Source organism: Heterodontus francisci, chromosome 34, assembly GCF_036365525.1.
Source record: "Heterodontus francisci isolate sHetFra1 chromosome 34, sHetFra1.hap1, whole genome shotgun sequence".
In the NCBI taxonomy this organism is placed as follows: Eukaryota; Metazoa; Chordata; class Chondrichthyes; order Heterodontiformes; family Heterodontidae; genus Heterodontus; species Heterodontus francisci.
The window spans coordinates 34,104,084-34,131,659 of NC_090404.1; the positions used below are offsets into that span (position 1 = coordinate 34,104,084).

At 46.3% G+C, this 27,576-nt stretch overlaps 1 long non-coding RNA gene across 1 annotated transcript; it reads left to right on the forward strand.

Moving 5' to 3' along the window:
- The first annotated feature begins 3,136 nt into the window (after positions 1 to 3,136).
- Positions 3,137 to 24,859, forward strand: LOC137349344 (uncharacterized). Its single transcript, XR_010969346.1, has 3 exons — positions 3,137 to 3,372; positions 15,346 to 15,469; positions 23,431 to 24,859. It is a non-coding gene; the product is annotated as an uncharacterized lncRNA (long non-coding RNA).
- The last annotated feature ends 2,717 nt before the right edge of the window (positions 24,860 to 27,576 follow it).

Below are 27,576 nucleotides of genomic sequence, written 5' to 3' on the forward strand. Positions count from 1 at the left end.
AAAGCAAAACCAGGTGCACGACAGCTTTTCCAGATAATCTTAAACAATGTCAAAGCACACATTGAAAAAAGATGGCCAGAGTTATACTCCTTGCTTTGCATCACTAAGGTGCAAAAACCAGCTTCACAGTGACTCAAGGTTTACAGTGTGACTGGGACAGTAGACAGTGAAAGTGGAGATGAACAATGAATGGAATTCAGCCACACACCTGAGCAAACCGATAAGTGGAAATTCCAGATCACTTCAGTTGCTGCAATGCACAGGACATATGAAGTTTATACAACTCATGCTCACTGCAGGATATTCACATTCAGTAACCAGTTTGTACAGTGTTTTCAGAAATTACTTTGTATGGACACAGCAGTGTGTGTCTAAACATACAACTTAGGAGCAGGAGTCGGCCACTCAGCCCTTCAAGCCTGCTCTGTCATTCAATAAGTTCATGTCTGAACTGATTACTCCACATTTCCACCTACCCCCGATAACCTTCCACCTCCTAGCTTATCAAGAATCTATCTACCTCTGACTTAAAAATATTCAAATGTAAATGGAAGCAAGTTTCAAATTCCTATTGACAGACCAATGTTTTTGCTGCAGAACAGCGACTTGCCAGCTACTGATCCTGCACCATTAATTTTAAGCCATGTCAAATGAGCTGTGTCAGGTCTCAGGTGGTCTCTGCTAAGATATCCCATGAAGGCAAAAACAAACATTGGGAATTGGTCTGTGTATCAACACGCCTTCTTTTTGGAAATTTACAGAACACTAACACACAGATGTTGTGGAGGAGTATGCAGATCCACCCACTTACTATCCTGCTTCAAGTTCCTTTCCACCGACTATAAAAAATAAACACAACTTAAAAACAGGTAAAAAGACCACCGAGCAGTTTTGTATTTGGTCAACTATTAAAAAAGAACATCAGAACTGATTGCTTTAATTTTTGTCAAAGCCGGGCACGGCCAGAAAGGGAGAACCTATTGGTGGATTTCCAAAATCCCAATGTTGGAAATCTGCTGTTTCATGGACATTTCTCAGGCCTGAGTTACTTGTGAACTCGCTGGTGTGTCAGCAGGTTGGATGAAGTAGTAAATCCCTTCTCACACTCTGAGCAGGTGAATGGCCTCTCCAGAGTGTGGCTGCATGGATGGGTTTCCAGCTCAAATGGATAATTCAATCCTTTCCACAGTTCCCATATTTACATGGTTTGTTCCCAGTGTGACTGCACTTGTGTTTCAACAGGCCCGATGATCGGCTGAAACCTCTTCCACACACAGAACACGTGTACAGTTTCTCCCCACTGTGATCAGTGCTTTTTCCTTCCATGTTCAAAATCCAGTGATATTTGGGTTATGATAAATTGGGCAAGTCCTTCAGAACCCGATCAAATGTTTGCTTTGCATTTCACAACTGCAAATCCTCCTCTTCTAAAACCCTGTGAAATTGCTTGAAAATGGAAAAAATGTCTGTGAGAGAAGCCACAAAAACACAAAGGCAGGTCGTGAAATGGAGCTGAATGAATCTGGTAATTCATGGGACTGGCACTGGGAAAAAGTGACCATGAAAGCTGCTGGATTGATGTACAACCCCATTTGGTTCAATAATGTCCTTCAGGGAAGGGAACCTGCCAACTCGTCTGGTCCTACACAAGACTCTGCCCTCTATAGGAGGAAGGAGGGAGAGGAAAAAAAAGAGAGGAGGGTGATTTTTTGTATGTACAATTGGACCAGAACTTTGAACAGAACCTCCCAAACCCTCAACTTCCATCATCTAGAAGGACCAGGGTAGCAGGTGTATGTGAACACCATCACCTCAAAGTTCCCCTCCAAGTCACACACCATCCTGACTGTCTGACATCCAGTACTGGATGAACAGAAATTTCCTCCAATTAAGTATTGGGAAGTCTTCACTTCCTGCCACGAACTTCACTCCCTCGGCACCAACTTTATCCTTCTCCCTGGCAACTGTCTCAGGCTAAACCAGACCATTCATAACCTTAGTATCATATCTGATCCCAAGATGAGCTTCCAACTGCATATCAGCACCATTACTCAGACTGCCTAGTTCCACCTCAGTAACATTGCCAGACTTCACCACTGTCTCAGCTCATCTGCCTCTGAAACTTACATCCATGTATTTGTTACCTCTCAAATTGACTATTCTAACACATTCCTGGCCAGCATCCCACATTCTACCCTCCATAAACTTTAGATCATCCAAAACTCTGCTGCCTGTGTTCTTACTCGAACGAAGTCCTGTTCACCCATCACAACTGTGCTCACTGGCCGACACAGGCTCCCAGTTAAATAGCACCTCAATTTTAAAATCCTCATCCTTGCTTTCAAATCTCTCCATACCCTCACGCCTCACTATCTCTATAATCTCCTCCAGCTCGAGCAGACAGAGTTTCGAAACACTCAGCAACACAACTCCAGTGAAACATCCTCGGAGGAAAAGGGGGTGTAGTGTGTGATGCAACTCACAAGGACCTTGTACGCCGCCATCACTCACACTGCTTGGCATTGCGCTTCCGCGAAAAGCAGTTCGGCACTGCGCATGCCTGGACTCCAATGCCGTGAACCGTGAACATTTTTTTTTCGCGCCGATAATGTTGGGTTGAAGCCCCGCCATTGAACTTCCCAATATAAGCGCTGGAAGGGAGTGGGAGAGCGGAGAGTCATCGAAAATGACGAGACAAAGGGCATCGGAGGGAGCGGGGAAGATAAGCTGTGATTGAGCATGAAACTGAATGCGGTGATTGAAGCGGTGATCACGGGAGGGAGCAGGGACCTGAATACGACCATTGAGGCGGTTTGGATTTAATTCGTGTTTTGTGTCAAATTCAGCAGCGCCATCTTTACTCCTCGATGAGGCTGCATTTGCGCATGTACCAGTGATGCAGGACCTATTTGGTTACGTTGCCAGCAAACGCGTTGTTAATATATGTTCTCTGTTTTATACCATTTTATTTTTCTGAGTATATATCATTAACTTTCCGTCCATTCTCCGACTGGTAAATGGCAGCCTATACTGGCCAGAATGCACCGCGCGCAGAAATACGGCCGATCTCCACCACAAGAACCGCAACACGCAGGCGTCAGAAGACTCCGCCCCACGCAGTCCGCTTGTCTGCGCCGTGCATGCGTGGTGCGGCTCCCGGAAGCTGAGCGCAGCCTCTGTAACACCGAGTTTCAACGGCTCTCAGGCTCCGAATCACAGCCGCCGGGTTCGGCGGACGTGCGGCGAGAGCCCCGGGGAGGCCAGAGGGGCCACATTAAAGTGATGGTGCAGCGACTTCTCTCTCCGAGCCGCCACTTCCCAGTTTCTTCTCCCATTTCCACCGAGTCAGGAAGCCTGTGAGTTGATTGGCTGGTAAGTTTTGGAACTTTGTTTCCCTTTCTCCAAAGTTAGGAAGTTTGTCCAAGGAGCTGGAAATTAAACATTCCAGTTTTCATCAGAATAAGGGGCAGCTTCCTGAGATTTACCTGACACCAATAGAAGGGAAGTGAGTAGCCGGTGAGCCGTCTTTAATTTTTAAGTATTGAGGTTTATTATTTATTTATTTCGAGATACAGCACTGAAACAGGCCCTTCGGTCCACCGAGTCTGTGCTGACCATTAACCAGCCATTTATATTAATCCTACATTAATCCCATATTCCTATCACATCCCCTCAATTCCCCGACCACCTACCAACACTAGGGGCAATTTACAATCGCCAATTTACCTATCAACCTGCAAATCTTTGGCTGTGGGAGGAAACCGGAGCACCCAGCAGAAACCCACGCCGTCACAGGGAGAACTTGCAAACTCCATACAGGCAGTACCCAGAATCACTGGAGCTGTGAGGCTGTGCTGCTAACCACTTGGAGTAGCAAGTTTATTATCTAATAGCCAGAGGAATTGCAGGGCTGATCCAACCTCTGCAGTGCACATCCTCTGCGATAGTAAACAGAAAACATGGCAGGCTATAAGCTAGCCAGGAAGGATCTAAAGGGAGAGCGAAGAAGAGCAAGGAGAGGACACGAGAAGTCATTGGCGGATAGGATCAGGGAAAACCCTAAGGCTTTCTGTAGGTATATCAGGAATAAAAGAATGACTAGAGTTAGATTAGGGCCAATCAAGGATAGTAGTGGTAAGTTGTGTGTGGAACCAGAGGAGGTAGGGGAAGTGTTAAATGAATATTTTGCGTCAGTATTTACAGTGGAGAAAGAAAATGTTGTCGAGGAGAAGACTGAGATTCAGGCGACTAGGCTAAATGGGATTGAGGTTCACAAGGAGGAGGTGTTATCAATTTTGGAAAGTGTGAAAATAGATAAGTCCCCTGGGCCAGATGGGATTTATCCTAGGATTCTCTGGGAAGCTAGGGAGGAGATTGCAGAGCCTTTGTCCTTGATCTTTATGTCGTCATTGTCGACAGGAATAGTGCCGGAAGACTGGAGGATAGCAAATGTTGTCCCCTTGTTCAAGAAGGGGAGTAGAGACAGCCCTGGTAATTAGAGACCTGTGAGCCTTACTTCGGTTGTGGGTAAAATGTTGGAAAAGGTTATAAGAGACAGGATTTATAATCATCTTGAAAAGAATAAGTTCATTAGCGATAGTCAGCACGGTTTTGTGACGGGTAGGTCGTGCCTCACAAACCTTATTGAGTTTTTCGAGAAGGTGACCAGGTGGATGAGGGTAAAGCAGTGGATGTGGTGTATATGGATTTCAGTAAGGCGTTTGATAAGGTTCCCCATGGTAGGCTATTGCAGAAAATATGGAAGTATGGGGTTGAAGGTGATTTAGAGCTTTGGATCAGAAATTGGCGAGCTGAAAGAAGACAGAGGGTGATGGTTGATGGCAAATGTTCATTCTGGAGTTTCGTTACTTGTGGTGAACCGCAAGGATCTGTTTTGGGGCCACTGCTGTTTGTCATTTTTATAAATGACCTGGAAGAGGGTGTAGAAGGGTGGGTTAGTAAATTTGCGGATGACACTAAGGTCGGTGGAGTTGTGGATAGTGCCGAAGGATGTTGTAGGGTACAGAGGGACATAGATAGACTGCAGAGCTGGGCTGAGAGATGGCAAATGGAGTTTTATGTGGAAAAGTGCGAGGTGATTCACTTTGGAAGGAGTAACAGGAATGCAGAGTACTGGGCTAATGGGAAGATTCTTGGTAGTGTAGATGAACAGAGAGATCTTGGTGTCCAGGTGCATAAATCCCTGAAGGTTGCTGCCCAGGTTAATAGGGCGGTTAAGAAGGCATATGGTGTGTTAGCTTTTATTAGTAGGGGGATCGAGTTTCGGAGCCACGAGGTCATGCTGCAGCTGTACAAAACTCTGGTGAGACCGCACCTGGAGTATTGCGTGCAGTTCTGGTCACTGCATTATAGGAAGGATGTGGAAGCTTTGGAAAGGGTGCAGAGGAAATTTACTAGGATGTTGCCTGGTATGGAGGGAAGGTCTTACGAGGAAAGGCTGAGGGACTTGAGGTTGTTTTCGTTGGAGAGAAGGAGGAGGAGAGGTGACTTAATAGAGACATATAAGATAATCAGAAGGTTAGATAGGGTGGATAGTGAGAGTCTTTTTCCTCGGATGTTGATGGCAAACACGAGGGGACATAGCTTTAAGTTGAGGGGTGATAGATATAGGACAGATGTCAGAGGTAGTTTCTTTACTCAGAGAGTAGTAGGGGCGTGGAACGCCCTGCCTGCAACAGTAGTAGACTCGCCAACTTGAAGGGCATTTAAGTGGTCATTGGATAGACATATGGATGAAAATGGAATAGTGTAGGTCAGATGGTTTCACAGGTCTGCGCAACATCGAGGGCTGAAGAGCCTGTACTGCGCTGTAATGTTCTAATAAGTAAAGATCGGGGCTCGAGGCCCTTACTTACCTGGGAGCGGAGCGACGACTGGCGGACCTGTGAGGAAGCTGATCCAGAGCGGCGACAGGCTCCCTGTGTCTCTCGGCGTGCGCTGAGACTCGAAAGATGGAAAAAAAGGACTTAGAGTGATATCACGGGAAATTTTCAAGGTGACGGAAAGCGTCATAGACGGGAGTTTTAGAGAAGTGGTTACACCCAAAGTGCAGGCAGATAGATGGGTGACCGCTAGAAGGGGCAGGCAGTCAGTGCAGGAATCCACCGTGGCTATCCCCCTCTCTAACAAGTATACCGTATTGGATACTGTTGGGGGGGGTGGCCTATCAGGAGAAAACAGCAGCAGCCAGAGCAGTGGCACCATGGTTGGCACTGTTGTTCAGCAGGGAGGGACAAAGCGCAGAAGAGCAATAGTTATAGGGGACTCTATAGTCAGGGGCACAGCTAGGCGCTTCTGTGGAAGTGAAAGAGACTCCAGGATGTTATGTTGCCTCCCTGGTGCCAGGGTCAAGGATGTCTCTGAACGTACAGAGGGCATTCTGAAGGGGGAGGGTGAACAGCTAGAGGTTGTGGTACACATCGGTACCAATGACATCGGCAGGAAGAGTGATGCGGTCCTGCAGGGGGAGTTTAGGGAGTTCGGTAGTAAGTTAAAAAAACAGGACCTCTCGGGTTGTAATCTCTGGATTACTCCCTGTGCCACGTGCCAGTGAGGCTAGAAATTGGAAGATAATGCAGCTAAACACGTGGCTGAGCAGCTGGTGTAGCAGGGAGGGTTTCAGATATCTGGGCCATTGGGCTCTCTTCAGGGACAGATGGGACCTGTACAAGAAGGACGGGTTGCATCTAAACTGGAGGGGCACTAATATCCTGGCTGCAAGGTTTGCCAGTGTCATTCGGGAGGGTTTGAACTAGTGTGGCAGGGAGGTGGGAACCAGAGCAGTAGGACAGCTAGTGAAGTAAATGAGGAGGACATAGTAAATAAGGCCAGTAGGACTAAGAGGAAGAGCAGGCAGGGAGATGTTGCTGAGCACAGCGGGACTGGTGGTCTGCAGTGCATTTGTTTCAATGCGAGAAGTATAACGGGTAAGGCAGATGAACTTAGAGCTTGGATTAGTACTTGGAAATATGATGTTGCTATTACAGAGACTTGGTTGAGGGAAGGGCAGGATTGGCAGTTAAATGTTCCAGGCTTTCGAAGCTTCAGGTGGGATAGAGGGGGATGTAAAAGGGGTGGGGGAGTTGCATTACTGGTGAAGGAGAATATCACAGCTGTACTGCGGGAGGACACCTCAGAGGGGTCATGCAGCAAGGCAATATGGGTGGAGCTCAGGAATAGGAAGGGTGCAGTCATGATGTTGGGGGTTTACTACAGGCCTCCCAACAGCCAGCGGGAGGTAGAGGAGCAGATATGTAGACAGATTTTAGAAAGATGTAAAGGTAACAGGGTTGTAGTGGTGGGTGATTTTAACTTCCCCCATATTGACTGGGACTCACTTAATGCTAGGGGCTTGGATGGGGCAGAATTTGTGAGGAGCATCCCAGGAGGGCTTCTTGAAACAGTATGTAGATGGTCCAACTAGGGATGGGGCCATTCTGGACCTGGCATTGGGGAATGAGCCCGGCCAGGTGGTCGAAGTTTCAGTGGGGGAGCATTTCGGGAGCAGTGACCATAATTCCATAAGTTATCAGGTACTTGTGGATAAGGATAAGAGTAGTCCTCGGGTGAAGGTGCTAAATTGGGGGAAGGCTAATTATAACAATATTAGGCAGGAACTGACGAATTGAGATTGGGTCGGCTGTTTGAGGGTAAATCAACATCTGACATGTGGGAGTCTTTCAAACGTCAGCTGATTAGAATCCAGGACCAGCATGTTCCTGTGAGGAAGAAAGACAAGTTTGGCAAGTTTCGGGAAGGTTGGATAACACGGGATATTGTGAGCCAAATCAAAACGAAAAAAGAAGCATTTGTCAGGGCTGGAAGGCTCGAAACAGATGAAGCACTTGAGGAATATAAAGACAGTAGGAAGGAACTTAAGCAAGGAGTTAGGAGGGCTAAAAGGGGACATGAAAAGTCATTGGCAAACAGGATTAAGGAAAATCCCAAGGCTTTTTATACATATATAAAGAGCAAGAGGGTAACCAGGGAAAGGGTTGGCCCACTCAAGGACAGAGATGGGAATCGATGCGTGGAGCCAGAGGAAATGGGCGAGGTGCTAAATGAGTACTTTGCATCAGTATTCACCAAAGAGAAGGACTTGGTGGATGATGAGCCTAGGGAAGGGAGTGCCGATAGTCTCAGTCATCTCATTATCAAAAAGGAGGAGGTGTTGGGTGTCTTGCAAAACATTAAGGTAGATAAGTCCCCAGGGCCTGATGGGATATACCCTGGAATACTGAGGGAGGCAAGGGAAGAAATTGCTGGGGCCTTGACAGAAATCTTTGCATCCTCATTGGCTGCAGGTGAGGTCCCAGAGGACTGGAGAATAGCCAATGTTGTTCCTTTGTTTAAGAAGGGTGGCAAGGATAATCCAGGAAATTTTAGGCCGGTGAGCCTTACGTCAGTGGTAGGGAAGCTATTGGAGAGGATTCTTCGGGACAGGATTTACTCCCATTTGGAAACAAACACACTTATTAGCGAGAGTCAGCATGGTTTTGTGAAGGGGAGGTTGTGTCTTACTAATTTGATTGAGTTTTTTGAGGAAGTGACGAAGATGATTGATGAAGGAAGGGCGGTGGATGTTGTCTATATGGACTTTAGTAAAGCCTTTGACAAGGTCCCGCATGGCAGACTGGTGCAAAAGATGAAGTCACATGGGATCAGAGGTGAGCTGGCAAGATGGATACAGAACTGGCTCGGTCATAGAAGACAGAGGGTAACAGTGGATGGGTGTTTTTCTGAATGGAGGGATGTGACCAGTGGTGTTCCGCATGGATCAGTGCTGGGACCTTTGCTGTTTGTAGTATATATAAATGATTTGGAGGAAAATGTAGCTGGTCTGATCAGTAAGTTTGCGGACGACACAAAGGTTGGTGGAGTTGCGGATAATGATGAGGATTGTCAGAGGATACAGCAGGATATAGATCGGTTGGAGACTTGGGCGGAGAAATGGCAGATGGTGTTTAATCCGGACAAATGTGAGGTAATGCATTTTGGAAGATCTAATGCAGGTGGGAGGGATACAGTAAATGGCAGAACCCTTAGGAGTATTGACAGGCAGAGAGATCTGGGCGTACAGGTCCACAGGTCACTGAAAGTGGCAACGCAGGTGGATAAGGCAGTCAAGAAGGCATTCGGCACGCTTGCCTTCATTGGTCGGGGCATAGAGTGTAAAAATTGGCAAGTCATGCTGCAGCTGTACAGAACCTTAGTTAGGCCACACTTAGAATATTGCGTGCAATTCTGGTCACCACACTACCAGAAGGACGTGGAGGCTTTGGAGAGGGTACAGAGGAGGTTCACCAGGATGTTGCCTGGTCTGGAGGGTATTAGCTATGAGGAGAGGTTGGAAAAACTCGGATTGTTTTCACTGGAACGACGGAGGTGGAGGGGCGACATAATAGAGGTTTACAAAGTTATGAGTGGCATTGACAGAGTGGATAGTCAGAAGCTTTTTCTCAGGGTGGAAGAGTCAGTTACTAGGGGACATAGGTTTAAGGTGCAAGGGGCAAAGTTTAGAGGGGATGTGCGAGGCAAGTTTTTTACACAGAGGGTGGTGAGTGCCTGGAACTTGCTGCCAGGGGAGGTGGTGGAAGCAGATACGATAGCGATGTCTGAGAGACATCTTGACAAATATATGAATAGGAAGGAAATAGAGGGATATGGGCCCCGGAAGTGCAGATGTTGTTAGTTTTGGCAGGCATCAAGATCGGCGCAGGCTTGGAGGGCCGAATGGCCTGTTCCTGTGCTGAACTGTTCTTTGTTCTCTTTGTGCTTTGTTCCAAACACGTGACCTGTTCCTCTTTGAAGGACAAAGACAACAGACACATTGGGACATCACCACCTGCAAGTTCCCCTCCAAGTCACTCACTATCCTGACTTGGAACGATATCACAATTCTTTGTTTGTGATTGGTTGGTTAAGTAACAACTGTTAGTCAATTTAATTAGCTTTAAAAAAATAAGGGGAAAGTTGTTTTTTGTTTGAAAAAAGACCTCGAGTGATAAAGTGAGTACTAAGAGTGTGTTTTTTTTCAATTCGAGTAATTTAGATTGTCGTGGGTAGTGTTTGGAGTAGAACAAGCCTCTCGTGTAATTAATATCTTTTAAAGGGAGTAACTAATTAATCTAAAGGTAAGTCATGGCAGGAGAGCTCAGCCCCGTGATATGCTCCTCCTGCGCGATGTGGGAAATCAGAGATGCTTCCAGTGTCCCTGACGACCATGTGTGCAGGAAGTGGATCCAGCTGCAGCTACTGACTACCCGCATTATGGAGCTGGAGCTGCAGGTGGATTCACTGTGGAGCATCCGCGATGCTGAGGACGTTGTGGATAGCACGTTTAGAGAGGTGGTCACACAGGTAATGGCTGCACAGGCAGAAATGAGATGGGTGACCACCAGATGGAGTAGTAGGCACAGGCAGGTAGTGCAGGAGTCCCCTGTGGCCATCCCCCTCTCAAACAGATAGACCACTTTGGATACTGTTGGGGGGAATGACCTCCCAGCGGAAAGCAGCAACAGCCAAGTTTGTGTTACCACGCATGGCTCTGCTGCACAGCAGGGGAGGAAAAGGACTGGAAGAACTATACTGATAATGGATTCTGTCGTAAGGGAAACAGATAGGCATTTCTGTGGCGACAAACGTGACTTCAGGATGGTATGTTGCCTCCCTGGTGCTTGGGTCAAGTTAGTCACGGAGCGGCTGCAGGACATTCTGAAGGTGGGGGGGTGGGGGGTGGCGAATAGTCAGAGGTTGTGGAACACATTGGTACCAAAAACGGAGGTAAAAAGAGGATGAAGACCTGAAACAAGAATTTAGGGAGCTCGGTCGCAGATTAAAAAGCAGGACCTCAAAGGTTGTAATCTCTGGATTACTCCAGTGCCACATGCTAGTGAGTATAGGAATAGGAGGATAGAGCAGATGAATGCGTGGCTGAAGAGATGGTGCAGGAGGGAGGGCTTTAGCTTCCTGGATCACTGGGTCTGTAACTGGCAAAGGTGGGACCTGTCCAAGTTGGACGAACATCCTTGCTGGGAGGTTTACGAGTGCTGTTGGGGGCAGTTTAAACACATTTGGCAGAGGAATGGGATACAGAGTGGAGGTATAGGAGCGGGTGGTGCTCAGTCAAATATAGAAGAGAAACTGAGTCAGTCTGTTGGGCAGAGCAAATATAGACCTGTTAAGGCACAAGTGACAAATGCAAGGCTGGATTGCATTTATTTTAATGCAAGACAGATGAATTGAGGGCTTTGATCAGCACATGGGATTATGATATTGTTGCTATCACAGAGACATGGTTGAGGGAAGGGCAGGACTGGCAGCTCAATATTCCAGGCTATCGAATCTTCAGGTATGACAGGAGAAGGGATAAAAGAGGAGGTCGCATTGCTCTGTTGATGAAGGAGTCAATTACTGCAGTAAGGAGGGATGATATCTGAGAAGGTTCTTCAAATGAGGCCAGATGAGTCAAACTTGAAAACAAAAAGGGGGCAATCACTTGGCTGGGTGTGTACTGCAGGCCTCCAAACAGTCAGGGAGAGATAGAGGAGCAGATATGTAGGCAAATCTCAGAGAGGTGTAAAAATAATGGAGTAATAATAGGAGAGGATTTCAACTTAGCTAATATCAGCTGGGATGGTCTCAGTGTAAAAGACTTAAAGAGGGCGGAATTCTTAAAATATATACAGGAGACTTTTTTGAGCCAGTACATAGAAAGTCCAACAAGAAAAGGCGCAGTACTGGACCTAATCCTAGGGAATGATGCTGGACAAGTTGTAGAAGTGTCAGTGGGGGTGCATTTCGGGGATAGTGACCATAACTCTGTAAGACAAAGGCGGGCTGGAAATAAAAGTACTGAATTGGGGGAAGGCCAATTTCAATATGATAAAACAGGATCTGGCCAAAGTGAACTGGGAGCAGCTACTTGTCGGAAAGTCTACATCAGACCAGTGGAAGTCAAAGAGGAAATAGTGAGGGTTCAGCGGCAACATGTACCCGTAAAGGTGAAGGGTAGGACCAACAAGTCCAGGGAACCCTGGATGTCAAGGGATATAGAGGATTGGATCAGGGAAAAAAAAAAGGAGGCTTCTGGCAGATTCAACGTGCTGAAAACAGCGGAGGTACTGGAGGAGGATAGAAAGTGTAGCGGGGGTACAAAGAAAAGTAATTAGGAGAGCAAAGAGGGGGCATGAAAAAACACTGGCGGGCAAGATCAAGGAAAATGCTGAGGCATTTTCTAAGTATATTAAGGGCAAGAGTATAACCAGTGAAAGAGTGGGGCCCATTCGGGACCAAAGTGCCAATCTGTGTGTGGAGCCAGAGGACATAGGTGAGGTTTTAAATGATTACTTTGCATCTGTTCACGATGGAGAAGGATGATGTAGGTGTAGAGATCAGGGAGGGGGATTGTGATACACTTGAACATATTAGCATTGAATGTGAGGAAGTCTTAGCTGTTTTAACGGGCTTAAAAGTGGATAAATTCCCAGTCCCAGATGAGATGTATCCCAGGCTGTTATGTGAGGCAAGGGAGGAGATAGCAAGGGCTCTGACATAAATTTTCAGATCCTCTCTGGTCACAGGAGAGGTACCAGAGGACTGGAGGACTACGAATGTGGTGCCATTATCAAGAAGGGTAGCAGGGATAAACCAGGTACTGACAGGCCAGTGAGTCTAACATCAGTGGTTGGGAAAATATTGGGAAAAATTCTGAGGGACAGGATTAATCTCCACATGGAGAGGCAGGGATTAATCAGGGATAGTCAACATGGCTTTGTCAGGGGGAGATCGTGTCTAACTAACTTTATTGAATTTTTCACGGCAGTGACGAGGTGTGTAGATGAGGGTAAAGCAGTTGATGTAGTCTGCATGGACTTCAGTAAGCTTTTGATAAGGTCCCACATGGGAGAGTGGTTAAGAAGGTCAGAGCCCATGGGATCCAGGGCAATTTGGCAAATTGGATCCAAATTGGCTTAGTGGCAGGAGGCAGAGGGTGATGGTCGAGGATTGTTTTTGCGAGTGGAAACCTGAGTCAGTGGTGTACCACAGGGATCGGTACTGGGACCCTTGCTGTTTGTAGTGTACAGTAATGATGTAGACGTGAATATAGGAGGCATGATAAGTAAATTCGCAGATGACACGAAAATTGGTAGTGTCGTAAATAGTGAGGAGGAAAGCCTTAGATTACAGGACAATATAGATGGGCTGGTAAGATGGGCAGAGCAGTGGCAAATGGAATTTAATCCTGAGAAGTGTGAGGTGATGCATTTTGGGAGGACTAACAAGGCAAGGGAATATGCAATGGATGGGAGGACCCCAGGAAGTACAGAGGGTCAGTGGGACCTTGGTGTACTTGTCCATAGATGACTGAAGGCAGCAGCACAGGTAGATAAGGTGGTTAGGAAGGCATATGGGATACTTGCCTTTATGAGCTGAGGCATAGAATGTAACAGCAGGAAGGTTATGATGGAGCTGTATAAAATACTAGTTCGGCCACAGCTGGAGTACTATGTACAGTTCTGGGCATCACACTATCCGAAGGATGTGGTTGCACTGGAGAGGGTGCAGAGGAGGTTCACCAGGATGTTGCATCGGCTGGAGCATTTCAGCTATGAAGAGAGATTGAAAAGGCTGGGGTTGTTTTCATTTGAGCAGAGAAGGCTGAAGGGGGACATGATTGAGGTATTCAAATTGATGAGGGGCATTGATAGGTTAGATAGGAAGAAACTTTTTCCATTAGTGGAGGTGTCAATAACCAGGGGGCATAGATTTAAGGTAAGGGGCAGCAGGTTTAGAGAGGATTTGTGGAAAGAAAATTTCACCTAGAGGGTGGTTGGAATCTGAAAAGCACTGCCTGAAGAGGTGGTAGAGGCAGGAACCCTCACAACATTTAACAAGTATTTAGATGAGCACTTGAAACGCCATAGCAGACAAGACTATGGGCCAAGTGCTGGAAAATGGGATTCGAATAGTGAGGTGCTTGATGGCCGGCACAGACACGATGGGCCGAAGGGCCTGTTTCTGTGCTGTATAACTCTCTGACTATTTCCAGCACAGGAGGAGGCCATTCCGCCCATTGTATCTGTTCATCCCACTTTCCAGTTGTTAAGACCTCAGAGATTGTCAATATGAAAAATATGAGATATGAATCCCCAGACCACACTAATAAATTACACAAGATTTCACATTTCCAGTCTTTTGTTCTAATAACTAAACTAAAAGAAATCCCCAATTATCTGAATAGCACTTGGATTGTAAATTGTGGTGTCAGCTATTTACAAAGATATTTTCTTTACTTATTCAACACTTGACTATCTCACACCACACTGATACATTACAGTCCTTTTTGATGACAAAAGCCTTTGCAGTTACAAGTCCCAAATTCCTGCCAATGGTGGGGCTGCTCCGACATCTGGACTGCACATCCTGTGTAATGTGCCAACTCCAGATAACCATTTGTGTAGGAAGTATCATTGGGGGAGGTGGTGACATCGGGGTAATGTCACTGGAACTTGGGTTCGAATCCCACCACGGCAGATGGTGACATTTAAATTCAATTAATAAATCTGCAATTAAAAAGCCATCTGGTTCATGAGATGGGAAATCTGCTGTCCTTACCTGGTCTGGCCGACATGTGACTCCAGATCCACAGCAATGTGGCTGACTCTGAAATGCCCTCTGAAATGGCCGAGCGAGCCTCTCAGTTGTCAAGGGCAGTTTGGGATGGACAATAAATACTGGCCGAGCCAGCAACACCCACATCACATGGATGAAGATAAAACAAGTTGCAGCAGCTCGAGCTCCGGTTTTCGGAGCATGAACTGCAGCTGGTGTCACTGCGGTGCATCCATGAGGTGAGAGATTTGTGGACAGCACGTTTATAGATATGGTCACCCTGCAGCTTAAGAGTATGCAGGGAGAGAGGCAATGGGTGGCCAACTGACAGTCAAGAAGAAACAGACAGGGAATGCAGGAGAACCCTGAGTGCATCTCACTCTCCAACCAGTATTCAGTTCTGAATACTGATGAAAGTGATGGTTCATCTAAGGAGTGCAGCCAGAGTCAAGGCCATGGCAGCACAGTTGGATCAGCTTCAGAGGGTCACAAAGCTGACTGAATGAGCAATAGTGATAGGAGATTTGATCGGGGAACACACAGGCGTTTCTGCAGCCGCAGACGTGAATCCAGGCTGGTGTGTGGCCTCCCTCAGGACAATGTACAGCAGGGTGCATGGACAGTCATCCTGGGCCAGGAAGCAGGAGGAGAGAATGTTGTGAATTTCTATCCTGGACTGACAGTGATGGTTTTTGTAAACTCCTTTTACAGGGGCTTAGAAGCAGGGGATGTGCAGATGGGGAATCTCGAGCCAAACATCACATCAAGATCTGACAGAGTCACTCGATACATCAGGACCTGAATATCATCGGCCTTTGAATGTGGAAGGAGAAAGGTTTGTCTGTTCTGTCTGTGGGAAAAGATTTCAGGTATCAGTGAGACTGGAAAAGCACTGAGATACACAAAGCCCTGGTTAGACCACACCTGGAGTATTGTGTTCAGTTCTGGGCACCACACCTTCGGAAGGATATAATGGCCTTGGAGAAAGTGCAGTGTAGATTTACCTGAATAATACCTGGACTCGAAGGGTTAAATTACGAGGAGACATTACACAAGTGAATCAGTCATTACAGCACAGAAGGAGGACATTGAGCTTTTTGATTCCATCCCAGCTCTCTGTAGAACAAACCGGTCAGTCCCATTCCCCCACTCTTTTTTTTTTTAGAATTAGAATTAGCACATTACAGCGCAGTACAGGCCCTTCGGCCCTCGATGTTGCGCAGACCTGTGAAACCATCTGACCTACACTATTCCATTTTCATCCATATGTCTATCCAATGACCACTTAAATGCCCTTAAAGTTGGCGAGTCTACTACTGTTGCAGGCAGGGCGTTCCACGCCCCTACTACTCTCTGAGTAAAGAAACTACCACTGACATCTGTCCTATATCTATCACCCCTCAACTTAAAGCTATGTCCCCTCGTGTTTGCCATCACCATCCGAGGAAAAAGACTCTCACTATCCACCCTATCTAACCTTCTGATTATCTTATATGTCTCTATTAAGTCACCTCTCCTCCTCCTTCTCTCCAACGAAAACAACCTCAAGTCCCTCAGCCTTTCCTCGTAAGACCTTCCCTCCATACCAGGCAACATCCTAGTAAATCTCCTCTGCACCCTTTCCATAGCTTCCACATCCTTCCTATAATGCGGTGACCAGAACTGCACGCAATACTCCAGGTGCGGTCTCACCAGAGTTTTGTACAGCTGCAGCATGACCTCGTGACTCCGAAACTCGATCCCCCTACTAATAAAAGCTAACACACCATATGCCTTCTTAACAGCCCTATTAACCTGGGTAGCAACCTTCAGGGATTTATGCACCTGGACACCAAGATCTCTCTGTTCATCTACACTACCAAGAATCTTCCCATTAGCCCAGTACTCCGCATTCCTGTTACTCATTCCAAAGTGAATCACCTCGCACTTTTCCGCATTAAACGCCATTTGCCATCTCTCAGCCCAGCTCTGCAGCCTATCTATGTCCCTCTGTACCCTAGCACATCCTTCGGCACTATCCACAACTCCACCGACCTTAGTGTCATCCGCAAATTTACTAACCCACCCTTCTACACCCTCTTCCAGGTCATTTATAAAAATGACAAACAGCAGTGGCCCCAAAACAGATCCTTGCGGTACACCACTAGTAACTAAACTCCAGGATGAACATTTGCCATCAACCACCACCCTCTGTCTTCTTTCAGCTAGCCAATTTCTGATCCAAAGCTCTCAATCACCTTCAACCCCATACTTCCATATTTTCTGCAATAGCCTACCGTGGGGAACCTTATCAAACGCCTTACTGAAATCCATATACACCACATCCACTGCTTTACCCTCATCCACCTGTTTGGTCACCTTCTCGAAAAACTCAATAAGGTTTGTGAGGCACGACCTACCCTTCACAAAACCGTGCTGACTATCGCTAATGAACTTATTCTTTTCAAGATGATTATAAATCCTGTCTCTTATAACCTTTTCCAACATTTTACCCACAACCGAAGTAAGGCTCACAGGTCTATAATTACCAGGGCTGTCTCTACTCCCCTTCTTGAACAAGGGGACAACATTTGCTATCCTCCAGTCTTCCGGCACTATTCCTGTCGACAATGACGACATAAAGATCAAGGACAAAGGCTCTGCAATCTCCTCCCTAGCTTCCCAGAGAATCCTAGGATAAATCCCATCTGGCCCAGGGGACTTATCTATTTACACACTTTCCAAAATTGAAAACACCTCCTCCTTATGAACCTCAATCCCATCTAGCCTAGTAGCCTGAATCTCAGTATTCTCCTCGACAACATTTTCTTTCTCCACTGTAAATACTGACGCAAAATATTCATTTAACACTTCCCCTATCTCCTCTGATTCCACACACAACTTCCCACTACTATCCTTGATTGGCCCTAATCTAACTCTAGTCATTCTTTTATTCCTGATATACCTATAGAAAGCCTTAGGGTTTTCCCTGATCATATCCGCCAATGACTTCTCGTGTCCTCTCCTTGCTCTTCTTAGCTCTCCCTTTAGATCCTTCCTGGCTAGCTTGTACCTCTCAAGCGCCCTAACTGAGCCTTCACGTCTCATCCTAACATCAGCCGCCGCCTTCCTCTTGACAAGCGCTTCAACTTCGTTAGCAAACCACGGCTCCCTCGCTCGACAACTTCCTCCCTGCCTCACAGGTACATACTTATCAAGGACACGCAGTAGCTGCTCCTTGAATAAGCTCCACATTTCGATTGTTCCCATCCCCTGCAGTTTCCTTCCCCATCCTACGCATCCTAAATCTTGCCTAATCGCATCATAATTTCCTTTCCCCCAGCTATAATTTTTGCCCTGCGGTATATGCCTGTCCCACCCCATCGCTAAGGTAAACCTAACCGAATTGTGATCACTATCACCAAAGTGCTCACCTGCATCTAAATCTAACACCTGGCCGGGTTCATTACCCAGTACCAAATCCAATGTGGCATCGCCCCTGGTTGGCCTGTCTACATACTGTGTCAGAAAACCCTCCTGCACACACTGGACAAAAACTGACCCATCTAAAGTACTCGAACTATAGTATTTCCAGTCTATATTTGGAAAGTTAAAGTCCCCCATAACAACAACCCTGTTACTCTCGCCCCTGTCGAGAATCATCTTCGCTATCCTTTCCTCTACATCTCTATTCCCGTAGTCCTGCAGGTTTATTTCCCTCAAGTGTCTATCCAATTTCCATTTGTAATCATTGATCGTCTCCACTTCCACCACCCTCGTAGGCAGTGAGTTCCAGGTCATTACCACTCACTGTGTAAAAAAAAAACTGCTTCCTCACATCCCTCCTGTATCTCAAAACCTGAATCTGTGTCCACTAATCCTTGTATCATCAGCTAATGGGAACAGCTTTTCTTGGTCTGCCTTATCTTAACCTGTCATCATTTTCAACACCTCTATCAGATCTTCCTTCAATCTCCTTTGCTCCAAGGAGAACAACACCAGCTCCTCCAACCTAACCTTGTAGTTAAATTCTCTCATCTCAGGAACCATTCTGATAAATCTCTGCACCCTCTCAAGGACCTTCACATCCTTCCGAAAGTGTGGTGACCAGAACTGGATGCAATACTCTAGGTGTGGCCTAACCAGAGCTTTATAAATGTTCAGCAAAACTTCCTTCCTTTTGTGTTCAATACCTCTATTTATGAGGCCCAAGATCCCATTTGCTTTGCCAGCTGTTCCCTCAATACATCCTTCCACTTTCAGTGATCTCTGCACATGAACCCTCAGGTCTCTCTATCCCTGTAAACTCTTTAGAACTGGACCATTAAGTGTATGTTGCCTCTCCCTATTCCTTCTGCCAGAATGAATCACCTCACTGTGAGGGTTGTAGTCCCTGGAATTCAGAAGATTAAGGGGTGATCTGATTAAACTTTTCAAGATATTAATTGAAACTGATTGGGTAGATAGAGAGAAACTCTTCTCCATCACCTGCAGTACTCGGCAGCATCGTCTAAAACATAGAGCCAGAACTTTCATTAATCCACCCCTGGGCCCAGTGAACCTGAGCATTAATCCACCCAGGCTGAATGTGCACAGAATTACAGCCCAGAAACAGGCCGTTCAGCCCCACTAGTCTGTGCTGCTGTTTATAATCCACATGAGCCTCCTCCCAATCTGATTACCTTGTCCCACTCTGTCCCCATATCCCTCTATTCCCTTCTCCCTCATAAATGTATTGAGCCTCCCCTTAAACACATCATTGTTATCACCTTCAACCACTCCACATGGCAGTGAGTTCCACATTCTCACCACTCTCTGAGTAGAGAAATTCCTCCAAAGTTCTCTATTTGACCTGTTAATGTCTGTATTATATTGCTGCCCCCTTGTTCTGACTGACTGATAATTTTAAAGACCTCTATCAGATCTCCTCCTAGTCTTCTCTTTTCCAGAGAAAGGATCCCCAGCCTGCTCAATCTTGCTGGATAGTAACATCCTCTCTGGTGACATCTTTGTAAATCTATTCTGCACTTTCTTCAATATCCTTTTTTAATCTGGAGACCAGAACTGCTCACAGTCCTTCTAAGTCAGGTTCTCTATAAATTTAACATTCCCTCCCTGCTGTTACATTGTATTCCTCTAGGAAAGAACGTCAGTTCTTTCTTTGCTCTCTTATCCACTTGTGTTGCTCCTTTTGGTGATTTATGTGACTCTGTTCCCAGATCTCTTTGCTCCTCTGCTCCATTTAAGTTCTTACATTCTAACCAATAACTGGCCTCCTTATTCCTCCTCCCACAATGAACCAGCTCACATTTCACTATGTTGAATTTCATTTCCCATTTATCTGTCCAGTCTGCCAGCCTGTTTCTGTCTTCCTGGATTTCAATGCACTCCTCCTCATTATTAGTTCTATCATCCAGTTTGGTGTCAACTACAAGTTATGAAAACATCCCTCTAATTCCTGAGTCCAAATGTGGGTGAAGAACAGAATTCCCAGTGTACTTCACACTATAGTTGATGTCCCGGGCACTCGGGTTTCTGTATAATTTATTTAATAATTTTCTCCATTGTCTCTCTGACCCTGATCTCAATGGGATGACACAAAATCATCCATTCAATATTTGGAGCTTTCAGTGCAGGATTCATTACCCAGGACTCCCGTGATCAGGGTCAGTCCCTTATCAATGACCACAGGGGCTGAGTGCATTGGCGTGGGATCGAACTGTGCACTGAGCATGTCCAGCGTAGGTAATGGAGATGGACTGAGATGGACCAGGTGGATTGGGAGGCGAGAGGAGATTGTGGGTACAGGGGAGGAATTGGAGCCATGGGTGGGCTGGGAGGCTTCATATACACCTGGGGTAGGCCAAGAGGCCCCGTGTTTACCTCGCGGCGACAGGTCCGGGGGAGAGGGGTCACTGGCCGCCATCGTGGACAGGGCGGGATCAGGGTGCAAGCACAGCCATCTTGGTGAGGGCACAGTGAGCGAACAGGACCTCACAAACTCTGTTTCCTACTGGGTCCGAGTGCCCAGGAGATGGGGCATCCTGGACAATAGGGTTTTAAGCAGCTTCACCCACTCTCAGGCTGCATGTGATGTTTGCAGCCTTTAAGAGTCCATGGGCCATGTATATATTCAGTGTAAGAGGTTACAGCCCCTGTATCGTTACCTGAAGGGGCTGTTACTCAAATTAGAATCCTGGAAATTTACAGTACGGAAGGAGGCCATTCGGCCCATCGTGTCCTCGTTGGCTGACAAGGAGCCATCCAGCCTAATCCCACTTTCCAGCTCTTGGTCCATAGTGTTATGATCCTCTATTTTTTTTTCCAAGAAGAATGCAGTGTGCCTTTAAGGCTGGAAAAGGAGCAGTGCTGCTTTAAGGTAACAAGCTCCAGAGACTGAGTCAAAGAATGTATTCTCGTTGCCCCGGGATACAGCCACTCAGACTGAAGATCGAGAGATACATTGTTTCCAATTGACATTTGAAACTAGTTGAAAAACTGGCTTTTGAGACACCGTTAACAGAGACAGACACAGATTATCATCCAGCATATACTGAAGGAAAAGAGAGCTCTCTCTTGGTTTATTTAAACCCGAATTCTGATATCAAGCCAGATTACTTTCTTAAAAGAAAATAACCAATTCCTTTCACGACTGAACTGAAATTGTTGAAATTTGTCGCTGGAAAAGAGCAGCATCAATTCAACTGCTGAACTAGACTGGACTGTTCTACTGTTGAAGAACCTTTTATTTTCTCCCCCCGCACCCCCCCCCCCCCCTGTTCAGATGGCTGTGAAGACTTCCAAGCAACCTTGGACTATTCCACATAGGAAGGTTTCACTTCAGCAGGAGCATAAATATGCAAAGACACTATTTTTTCTGTTTTAAATGTTTATATGTTCCTAGTGTTTAAGAATTTAGTTTTTCTAATTAAACAGTTAATTTGTTGATCTAAAGACACCTGGTTTGGTTAGCCTTATTCGGGGGTTAATAGATGGTACAATTTGGCTGGATCTTTCTTTAATTTGGAATGTTTAAAATGTCAGGCGATCTGTGAGGGACGGGACTGAATCAACAGTGTGTTTCTCCCACCACTATCAAAACTGTATATTTTGATTGTGGGGCTTTGACTTGAGCACTCGGTCGTAACAATACCCTTGTAGGTTAGGGCACTTCACGTGCATATCCAAGTACTTTTTAATTGTTTTGAAGCTTTCTGCCTCTACCACCTTCCCAGGCAGTGAGTTGCAGATCCCCACCGCCCTCTGGCTGAAAACATTTCCCCTCAAATCCCTTTTAAATTTCCTACCTCTTAACCAAAAACTGTGCCCCTGGTTATGGACCCCTCAGCCAAGGGGAATAGGTCCTTCCTATCCACTCTATCTAGACCCCTCATCATTTTCTGCACTTCAATTCGGTCTCCTTTCAGCCTCCTCTATTCCAAAGAAAACAACCCTCACCTATCCAATATTTCCTCAGAACTAAAATTCTCCAATCCAGACAACATCCTTGTAAATCTCCTCTGTACCGTCTCTAATACAACCACATCTTTCCTGCAGTGCGGTGACCAGAACTGTACACAGTCCTCCAACTGTGTCCTAACCAGTGTTTTATACATTTTCAGCAGAACCTTCATGCTCTTATATTTTCTGCTTTGGCTAATAAAGGCAAGTATCCCTTACGCCTTATCTACCTGCCCAGCCATATTCAAGGTTCTGTGAACGTGCACTCCAAGGTCCCTCTGTTCCTCTATACTTCTCAATATCCTACCATTTATTGTGTATTCCCTTGCCTTGTTAGCTGTCTCCAAATGCATTACCTCACACTTCTCCGGATTGAATTCCATTTGTCACTATTCTGCCCACCTAACCAGTCCATTGATATCTTCCTGCAGTTTACAGCTTTCTTCTTCATTATCAACCACATGGTCAATTTTTGTATCATCTGCAAACTGTTTAATCAAACCCCTACATTCAAGTACAAACCATGGATATATAGAACAAAAAGCAAAGGACCGAGTACTGATCCCTGTAGAACCGCACTGAAAACAGCCTTCCAGTCACACAAACACTCATCAACCATTACTCTTTCCTTCCTGCCTCTGAGTCAATTTTGACTCCAACTTGCTGTTTTGCTTTTATTTTCATGACCAGTCTGCCTTGTGGGACCTTATCAATGGCCTGGTTACAGTTTAACCCCATTCTCCTAATCTCTGGCCACTCGGTGTGGAGGTGGGGTGGGGAGTTTGGAGGATCTTTTCCGGGACCTGCTCTTGGGCCTGGTTAAAACACTACCCACACCCACAGCCCTTTCGATGACCTGCCCTTCCAAAACCCCCCAGTCCCCCCAATGCCCTCCTCTCCCTCACCTCATCCACCCCAAACCCACCCAGGTTTGTATCTATCTTGTATATTTAAACACTCAGTTCTCACCTTCTCCATCTCTCTCTCCCTCTCGCTCAGGCTGAGAAGCAATGTGTAGGTCCAGGATGTACAGGGACCATGCTCGAAGTGGGTGTGTCACTTTAGCTGCTGCCCTGTCTTCCCTGGTCCTGTCCTTGCCGGGGTGGCCTTCTGCAACCGGTGGACACCTCAGGATACAGAGTGTCTCGTGGACACTGGGAGCAATGTTCTGGTTTAGTTGGGAAGGTTCCCTTTGCTTCTGTTACAATTTGTTGCTTAATTTGGCTTCTTTTAGTTTGAATGGACCACATGTTTGGGGGAAACGAGAGGAAAGAATGTTCCATAGAAACTAGAACTGTCTGTTCTGAATTTCTATCCTGGACTGACAGTGCTGACTTTTGTAAACTCCTTTTACAGGGTATTAGAAGGGGAGGATTTACTGACGGGAAATTCAAACCAAACATCGCATCAAGATCTGACAGTCACTCGATTCATCAGGACCTGAATATCATCGGCCTTTGAATGTGGAAGGAGAAATGTTTCTGTTCTGCCTGGGAAAAGATTTCAAACATCAGTGTGACTGAAGAAGCACCGAGACACACACACACACCCGAGTGAGGGTGTTCCAGTGACTGACTGTGGAAAGAGTTTTAACCAGTTACACAGCCTGAGAAAACATCACCATTCACAGCGGGGAGAAACTGTACACATGTTCTGTGTGTGGACAAGGCTTCAACTGATCATCCAACCTGGAGAGACACAAGGACACCCTCACCACGGAGAAACCATGGAAATGTGGGGACTGTGGGAAGGGATTCGGTTCTCCATCAAAGCTGGATATTCATTAACTCAGTCACACTGGGGAGGGGCCGTTCACCTGCTCTGTGTGGGAAGGGATTCACTCAGTTATCCCACCTGCTGACACAGCAGAGAGTTCACAAGGGGAGGTTGGAGAAGTTGGGGTTGTTCTCCTTGGAGCAAAGGAGATTGAGGGAAAATTTCATCGAAATGTACCAGATTCTGACAGACTTTGATAAATTAGACAAAGAAAAACTGTTCCCATGAACTAATGGTACAAGAACTAGGGAACACAGATTGAAGGTTTTGAGGAAGAGTTGCAGCAGGAATGTGAGGAAGAACTTCTTCTGCAGCAAGTGGTTCTGACCTGGAACTCGCTGCCAATGTGTGTGGTGGAAGTGGAAATAATCAATGATTTTCAAAGGAAACTGGATGGTCACTTGAAGGAAATAAACTTGCAGGGCTATGGGCTCATGTGGGGCAGTGGGACTGAGCGGATTGCTCCCTGGAGAGCTGACATGGAATTGATGGGCCAAATGGCCTTGTTCTGTGCTGTAAATGATGCTGTGTCTCTGTGACTGTGTTTTGAGACAGGATATCCCAGCTCTCCACCCTGGGATTCTCAGTGTGAAGAGGAGTCGGAGTGGGGAGGACCCACTGTCGATGGTTTACTAGAAATGTTAAAGGTCATATCAAAATTAAAGGAAAAGCATATAATTGCACAAAGGTGGGTGGCAGATCAGAATTAGAATTTTTTTTTTTAGAATTAGAACATTACAGCGCAGTGCAGGCCCTTCGGCCCTCGATGTTGCGCCGACCATCTGACCTACACTATTCCATTTTCATCCATATGTCTATCCAATGACCAATGAATGTTGGACAGAATGTAGAAAAACAGCAAAGAATGACTAAAAGATTGATAAGGAGTGCAGATTGTAAACAGAGTCTGGAGGTATGTTTGCTGAGTGGTGAGTTCAGTGAAGGGGAGAGGAGGTGCTCCTTTTTTCTACTTTTTCTGTCCTCCAGTATTTGGTTCTTGTTTCTGTGCAGTGAAAGGAGCTGTTTGGTTGAGTAACTGGTCAGATCTTCTCCTTCTAAATAGTTGGTTAAGTTAAGGTCTGGCACGGCAGCTTGGCTGAGTGCAATGCACAGCTTGTGACATGTGGGATGTCGAGGATGCACCGTGTGTCCTGGACAAACACATCTGCAGGAAGTGTCACCGGCTGCACAAGCTTGAGCTCCAGGGTTTGGATCTCGAGCAGTGGCTGGAGTCACTGTGGTGCATCCACAATGCAGAGAACTACATGGCTAGCAGGTTTAGGGAGGTGATCACACCACAGGTTAGGAGCATGCAGGAGGATAAGGAATGGGTAACCCACAGACAGTCTACGAGAACCAGACAGGTAGTGCAGGAGTCCCCTGATATGATCTCACTTGCTAATCGGCTTTCCATTTTCGATACTGGTGAGGGTGATGGTTCCTCAGAGGAGTGCAGACAGAGCCACGTTTGTCAGGTGGCTCAGCTGCACAGGAGGGGTGGAGGAAGAGTGGAAGAGCAGTCGTGATGGGGCATTCATTAGGCAGGGGAACACAGAAGTCTTTCTGCAGCTGTAGATCGAACTCCAGGATGGTGTGTTGCCTCCCTGGTGCCAGGATCAAGGATGTCACGGAACGGCTACAGGACATTTATCTGGGGGAAGGTGAACGAACAGCCAGAGGTCGTGGTCCACGTTGGCACCATTAACATAGATGGAAAGGGTAAATGAGGTCCTGACAACAAATTTTAGGGAACTAGGAAGGAGATTAAAAAAGCAGGGCCTCAAAAGCAGTTATCTCAGGATTACTCCCACTCCCATGTGCAAGTGAGCATAGGAATAGGAGAATTGACTGATTAAACAGGTGATTGGAGAACTGGTGTGGGAGGGAGGGCATCAGATTTCTGAGGCACTGGGACAGGTGGGACCCATACAAGATGGACGGGTTGCATCGAAGCAGCATTGGGACTAACATCCTCACAGGGAGATTACTAGTGCTGTTGGGGAGGGTTTAAACTAGATTGGTAAGGGGATGGAAACCTGAGAGGGAGTTCCGATTGGAGGGAAGCAAAACTGGTAACTTGTCAGGGGTATGGGAACCAGGGAAAAATATCAGACCGGAACACCAAGGTGCACAGAATACTGGGAGAGATAGTTAGCACTGGAGTAGGGAATAGCAAGTTATAAGGTGGGGTCAGAGTCAGGGATAAAGTAATAAAGTCTAAATCAGGGTTAATGTGCATGTATGTGAATGCACAGAGTGTGGTTAATAAGATTGGTGAGGTACACGTGCAGATTGCCATGTGGAAATATGATGTTGTGGCAAGAACAGAGACCTGGCTCAAAGAAGGGCAGGACTGGGTGTTAAATATTCCTGGATACAAGGTGTTCAGGAAAGAAAGGGAAAGGGGCGGTGGAGTATTGATAAATGAGAACATTGCCGTGTTGGAGAAAAAGGATGTCCCATTGGTGTCAATAAAAGAATCAATTTGGCTGGAACGAAGGAACAAAAAAGATGCATTTACATTGCTCAGTGTTGTCCACAGGCCACCAGTGAGTGGGAAGAACGTGGAGGAGAAAAAATGCAAGGGAATTACAGAGAGGTGCAAAAATTATCGGTAGTTCCAATGGGGGACTTTAATTATTCAAACATATAGTGGGATAGTAGTAGTGTAAAGGGCAGTGAGGGGCCAGTGTTCCGAGAGTTGTTCAGGAAAATTATCCACAACAGTATGTTGCTAGTCCAATGAGAAAGGAGGCACTTCTGGACCTGGTTCTTGAGAATGAGGTGGGCCAAGTGGATCAAGTATCAGTGGGGGAGCATGTCGGGGAGATTGATCATTGTATCATAAGATTTAGGCTGACCATAGAAAAGGATAAAGAACAATCCAGAGTAAGAGTAATTAACTGGGGAAAGACAACTTCAATGGGGTAAGAATGGAGCTGGCTGAATAAATGAGATTCAAAAGTTGCCAGGAAACCTGATAGCTGAACAATGGGTTACCTTCAAAAAAGAGAGAGTTCGGGCACAGTCAACATATGTTCCCTCGAAGTGGAAACGGAGGGCAGGTAAATCCAGAGCTCCCTGGATTATAAAAGAGGTAGAGATTACGATAAAGAAAAAGGGTGCTGTTTTCCTTGAAAAGGCTGAGAGGTGATGTGATCGAGGTATTCAAAATCACGAGAGGTCTGGACAGAGAATCATACCTTAGAGACAATGTCCCAGACACTGCCATCACCATCCCCAGGTGTCCCACGAGCAGGACAGACCCAGCAGAGGTGACGGCACAGTGTATACAGTCAGGAGGGAGTTGCCCGAGACGTCCTCAGCATGAGCTCCAGACCCCATGATGTCTCATGGCATCAGGTCAAAGAGAGTAGATGGAGAGAAACTGTTCCCACTGGTGAAAGGATGGAGGACGCGAGGGAACAGATTTAAAGTAATTGGGAAGAGAAACAAAAATAACATGAGGAAAAACTTTTCCACCCAGCGAGTGGTTAATGTGTGGAATGCACTGTCTGAGAGTGTGGTGGAGGCAGGTTTAATTGAAACATTTCAAAGGGAATGAGACAGTTTTATGAAAAGGAACTAATGGAGCTGCGGGCTGACAGGTCCCGGATGCTGATGGATTCATCCTCGGGCTTTCAAAGAGAAGCAAATGAGGGAGGAACTGCGCAGAATCTGTCCTCCTGTCCCGCCCCCTTTTCCTATTGGTCCGGAGTTGCAGTC